General features: G+C 40.4%; 1 long non-coding RNA gene across 1 annotated transcript in view; it reads right to left on the reverse strand.

Moving 5' to 3' along the window:
- The window catches only part of LOC138749720 (uncharacterized), a 31,465-nt gene extending 25,788 nt beyond the window's left edge, over positions 1 to 5,677 (reverse strand). The window contains exons 1-2 of the long non-coding RNA XR_011348842.1: positions 5,389 to 5,677; positions 1,538 to 1,628 (exon numbers count right to left, since the gene is read on the reverse strand). This is a non-coding gene — a long non-coding RNA (uncharacterized lncRNA). The remainder of the gene's footprint in view (positions 1 to 1,537; positions 1,629 to 5,388) is intronic.
- Between the last annotated feature and the right edge of the window lie 323 nt (positions 5,678 to 6,000).

Here is a 6,000-nt window from a genome sequence, read left to right on the forward strand (position 1 = left end):
CTTCTACAAAACAATCCTACAACATTTTTATACACTTAAAATCCCAATTCTTTAAATGACTATTAAATAATGAAAAAGGAATAAGCTGATTATTATATAATGGCGTTAAAATGGATAATGTACCTTTTGATCCTATAATCTTATTCTTTTTTGTCCATAGCATCAATAGATGTTTTACTATCAGCACATTATCCTCCTGTAATAAATTTATATTCCACCAAAATATAAATTGATTTATTGCAGTTTCAGAAATACATGCCATCTCAACTTTAGCCCAACTTGGAGGCCAATCCAAATCCATCAAACCACTAATAAATTTGAATTGAGCTGCTTCATAATAGTTCTGAAAGTGAGGTAATTGCAATACACCTAGTGTGTACTTCCAAGTAAGTTTATTTAAAGCTATCCTTGGTAATTTACCTTTCCATAAAAATTCCCTAGTGACTTTATTTAAATCCTGGAAAAATTTCCTTGTAAGAGAACATGGTATTGATTGAAACAAATATTGGATACGTGGAAATATATTCATTTTAATACAATTAACCCGGCCAATTAAAGTTAACGGAAGGTCTTTGCACTTAATTAAGTCTGCTTTTATCTGTTTCAACAATGGAAGATAATTTATTTTATATAAAGATTGATACTCAGTATTCACAATTATTCCTAAATATTTAATTTTATCTGACCATTTCAAATTAATAACATTTTTTAAAAAACTGAATAATCTCCTTCACCTACCGGTAAAATTTAATTTTTATCCCAATTAACTTTATACCCAGATAATGATCCCTACTGTAATAAACATTCCTGCAAATGCGGCAAAGATTGTTCTGAATTTGTTAAATATATCAAAACCACATCTGCAAATAAATTAATCTTGTATTCTTCATCCAGAACTCTCATCCCTTGTACCTGCTAATTTTACCGTATTAATTGAGTTAATGGTTCAATGACCAACGCAAACAGGGCAGGTGACAATGGACAACCCTGTTGAGTAGAACATGTTAATTTAAACAACGATGAAACCTGTCCATTTGTCACCACCCTAGCAGTCGCATTTGTATATAAATCTTTAACCCAGCCAATAAAAAAGGGGCCAAATTAAAACTTTTCCAAGACCTTAAATTAAAAAATTCCATTCGACTCTATCAAAAGCTTTTTCCGCATCAAGTTGGGCTGCAGTTGGTATGCATTGATCAAACTAATTAATCGAAGAATGTTATCCGAAGCATGTCTATTTTTAATAAAACCTGTTTGATCTACATGTATCAATTTAGGTCAATATTTAGCAAGCCGATTTGCTAACAATTTAGCTATTATTTTATAGTCCACATTCAATTAGGAAATAGGTCTATATTAACCGTTAATGGATCTCTATCTTTCTTTGGAATTACAGTAATTAAAGCACTAGAACAAGATTCTGGTAACTCATAGTGTTCAGTCACTTGTTGTAATACCTCCCCAAACACCGACGATAAATCTTCATAAAAAACGTTATAAAATTCTATCGAAAACCCGTCATCAACTGGTGACTTACCAGTAGGCATTTCCATCATAGCGGTCTTAATTTCTAGATCTGTGAACGGAGCTTCCAAATCTAAAATATCCTCTTCTTCTAATGCTGGTAACTTTAATGTAGATAAAAAAAAAAGAATCAATAAATCCATTGTTCTGTCTCACCTCAGAAGTATATAATTTTTTATAAAATAAATAAAACTGTTCATTGATTTCCTGAGGTTTATAAGTAATTGTTGAATTCTTTTTAACGGCATTAATAACCCTTGAAGTCTGCTCTTTCTTTAACTGTCACGCAAGTACTTTATGCGCCTTCTCACCCCACTCATAATATCGTTGTTTAGTTCGATTAAGTAAACATTCAAATTGATAGGTCTGTAACATATTATATTGCAGTTTCAATCTAGTCAAAGCTATTTTCTGATCTTCTGTCACTCCCTTCTGAAATTCCTTCTCCAGTTCATCAATCTGCTTTTCTAATTTAAGACTTTCAGCCATATACCCTTTCTTAACTTTAGTAGCATAACTAATTATTTGTCCTCTTAAATAAGCCTTTAACGCATCCCATATTACAAAACAACTTTTAACTGAATTAATATTTTCAGTTAAGAAAAAAATCAATCTATTTTATAACAAAAGCAGCAAACTCAGGTTTTTTTCAACAACGTTGTATTAAACCTCCATCTATAGGTTGAATGTACCACCTCTGAACTTTCATAAGAAAAAAATAATAAAGAATGATTTGGTATAACTCTACTCTTATATTCTGCATGAAATACCTTTCCTTGTAAATGTGCCGATACTAAAAAAAAATCTATTCTAGAAAAGGTATCATGTCGGGAAGAATGAAAAGAGAAATCTTTCTCTGTAGGGTTAATCCTTCTCCAAATATCTACCAAATTTAAATCTTTCATTAAAGCCCCAATTTGTATCACCATCTTTGATTTTCTGATACATTTTGGGGATTTATCCATCAATGGATCCAAAACACAGTTAAAATCACCCCCAACTAGAATATTTTAATTAGCTTGACTTAATAACAAAAATGCATCTGAAATAAAACCTTCATCATCTACATTAGGTGCATCGATATTAAGCAAGGTCCAAAGTTTGTTAAAGATTTTACAGTCCACTTTTAAAACCCTCCCAGCATTCCCCTCTGCAGTCTGTAATTCAAAAGATAAATTCTTATGAACTAAAATCGCTACATCTTTTGCCTTAGAATTAAATGAAGAAAAAAAAACATGATCAACCCAATCTCTGTTCAATTTCAAATGCACTTTTTCAGTCAAATGTGTTTCTTGTAAAAAAGCAATATAAATTTTCATTTTCTTAATACAAGCTAAAACTTGCTTTCGCTTAATTGGATTATTTAATCCCTGAACATTAAAAGTTACAAATTTCAAACTAGACATTTTAATAAACTAACAAAATAGGCACTTAATACAAAAAGTCACTCTCCTACTAATAAACAAAACCTACTCTACCTCCCCTAATATTATAAAAAAGTTGATATATAAAGGAATACAATTAATTCCCCCCCCAAAAAAAACAAACAAAAGAAAAAAAAACACCCAAAGGTAGTAATTCCCTAAAAAACACCGGTGGCAGATGACTATCAAAGATATCAGTGCCATCCACCTCCCCCCAGCCAGAAATGCAAAATATATAATAATGTAATTCAACATCATTAATATATTCAGCCCTGGGACTCCAGTCCCAAAGATTGGTTCGAATCTTCAACATCGCTAAGACTGTGTGTCAAAGCCTCCTTCTTTCCATTTTGTCCATTTCCATGTCCATTGGCCCTTCTTTTAGGTGACGATGGTGAAATTCTTCCCTGACCATGTAGATCCGGTAACGAATTAGCAAAAACCATTGCATCGTGATCATTCTCAAAAAATTGAGAATGATAATTGCCATAAACGACCTTCAACACTGCAGGGTATCGAAAAGCAAATTTATATCCTTTCCACCACAGCACAATTGGCAGAATTAAACTCGTGTCGACGTCTAATAATTTCTTGACTCAAATCAGCATAGAAGAAAACTATTATTCTGAGTCATCATTGGCGCTTGACTTTACCTTCCCTTCTGTCCCACCAACCAAGTCAACCAAGTCTTCTCTATCCTGATAATTCAGGCACCGAATTAACACTGCTCTTGATGGTTGACCTGGTAACGGTTTCCTCCTTAATGCTCTAAGTGCCCTTTCCAATACCAAACCACCTGTTAAGAATTCTTTACCCAACATCTCAGGATCCAATCCTTAAAAATTTTTATTGGATCCGCGCCTTTAATATTTTCCGAAAGGCCCACAATTTTTACATTATTTCTCTGGCTTTGATTTTCCAATGAATCAATCTTCTTCAATAGTTCTCTCTTCTGAATTCCCCAATCCACAAATGAATCTTCCCTTTCTCTTTTTTTTCTTCTTTATTTCATATAACTTGCTCTTTATATTCAGAGAAAGCTGTCTCAAACTTTAAAAAATTTTCCTGTACTACATCTACTGAAGTAAGTCATTTATTAACATGTCTCTTAAGCGTATAGATCTTCAGACATTGTAGATTGCATTTTGGTAATTTGATGAGACAATATTATCCATAGAGTAAGCAATCCCTTCCAACACAGTTCCTGTGAAAGAGCTATGAAAGGGAAGTCCTCTTCTTGTTCCATCGTTGTCAGGACTTCTCCCGTGCGGCCGTGGGTCTGGATCCTTGACGACGGCACCCCGACCCCATCGGGGTGCCGCCGCTCGGGTACCCCCGCAGCCCACACCCGTTCCAATAAATCGCCGACCTCCAGCGCCTTCCCGCGTGTCCCCGACTCCCCTGACGGCAGTGTGGGCCCAAGGGTTCTCTGTTCCGTCGTATCACCCGCGCGCCCGACATCATGAACGCATGGGTCAACGTCAGTCGATTTCTTCAACAAGCCGGCGCCATCTTGTGGGGACAAGACCTGTGCCGGCGTAAGGTTCAACCTGGCTGGAGTTCTTTGTGGCTTGGAGGCTGCCAACAGCAGCGGGACAGGTAGGCCTCTGTTCTTCAGCACTTTTAATAAGTAGTTTTTTCTGTAGTTGAGTCTTAGGTTTTTTAATATTAACTGCCATTATAGACAACTAATGTACTTAGAAGCAGAAATAAAACTGAGATTAAAGTTTAAAATCGGGTATTTAAAAAAACTGGCTGGGGAGGATGAGGAGCGGGGAGGATGAGGAGCGGGGAGGATGAGGAGCGGGGAGGATGAGGAGCGGGGAGGATGAGGAGCGGGGAGGATGAGGAGCGGGGAGGATGAGGAGCGGGGAGGATGAGGAGCGGGGAGGATGAGGAGCGGGGAGGATGAGGAGCGGGGAGGATGAGGAGCGGGGAGGATGAGGAGCGGGGAGGATGAGGAGCGGGGAGGATGAGGAGCGGGGAGGATGAGGAGTGGGGAAGGATAAGGAGTGGGGAGGATGAGTGGGGAGGATGAGGAGCAGGGAGGATGAGGAGCGGGCAGGATGAGGAGTGGGGAGGATGGGGAGGATGAGGAGTGGAGAGGATAAGGAGTGGGGAGGATGAGGAGCGGGGAGGATGAGGAGCGGGCAGGATGAGGAGTGGGGAAGGATGAGGAGTGGGGAAGGATGAGTGGGGAGGATGAGGAGCAGGGAGGATGAGGAGCGGGCAGGATGAGGAGTGGGGAGGATGGGGAGGATGAGGAGTGGAGAGGATAAGGAGTGGGGAGGATGAGGAGTGGGGAGGATGAGGAGCGGGGAGGATGAGGAGTGGGGAAGGATAAGGAGTGGGGAAGGATGAGTGGGGAGGATGAGGAGTGGGGAGGTCTGCTCTCTCCACCATCTTGTCCTTAACATCAATAACAGAATCCAACACTTGCATTGATAATGTCTCGCGTCTTGTGCGTCATTTTCGAATGTGGATTCAGCGGACGGGGGGCAAATAATGGGCGTCAAGAGCGGGAAATGCCGATCATCGACGCACGAGTGCCCGAGGAGGAGTGTGGGGGGGGCGACCTTTCGACTGGAGTCACTGTGTTAACTCAACAAACACGTCCTTAAAAATGGGGCCTGGGGGCGGGGGCGGACTCCCCCAGGGCGGGCGACTGCACCCGGGGTCGAGGCGAACTCCCCGCCCCAGAGCACGCATCCCTTTTGTCCACCCGCCTCACCCACCGCTTCTGCCTGACGCCTCGCTGGCGAGGGTTCTGCTCCCGGAGAGCGCGCCTTCCTAATTGGATGCCCTTCCAGAAGCTTGGCCTCTCCGTCACGACCATTGGCCGGAGTTTCCTTCTGGTCGCGGCTCCAACCAATCCCTTTCAATCAGACATCCATCGGCCTGATTGATTGTCAGTGCAGACACTTCATCGACCGGTCTCTTCACCTCATCGCTTAGAGGCAGGTATTTGTTTTCGGTCATGAGGTAGAAGGGGGATCATTCTCTTGCACTTCAGTCGGGGAAATGGTGGGTGAGTGGACAACCTCCTCGCTCT

The sequence above is a fragment of the Narcine bancroftii genome, chromosome 14 (genome assembly GCF_036971445.1).
Source record: "Narcine bancroftii isolate sNarBan1 chromosome 14, sNarBan1.hap1, whole genome shotgun sequence".
NCBI classification, from domain to species: Eukaryota; Metazoa; Chordata; class Chondrichthyes; order Torpediniformes; family Narcinidae; genus Narcine; species Narcine bancroftii.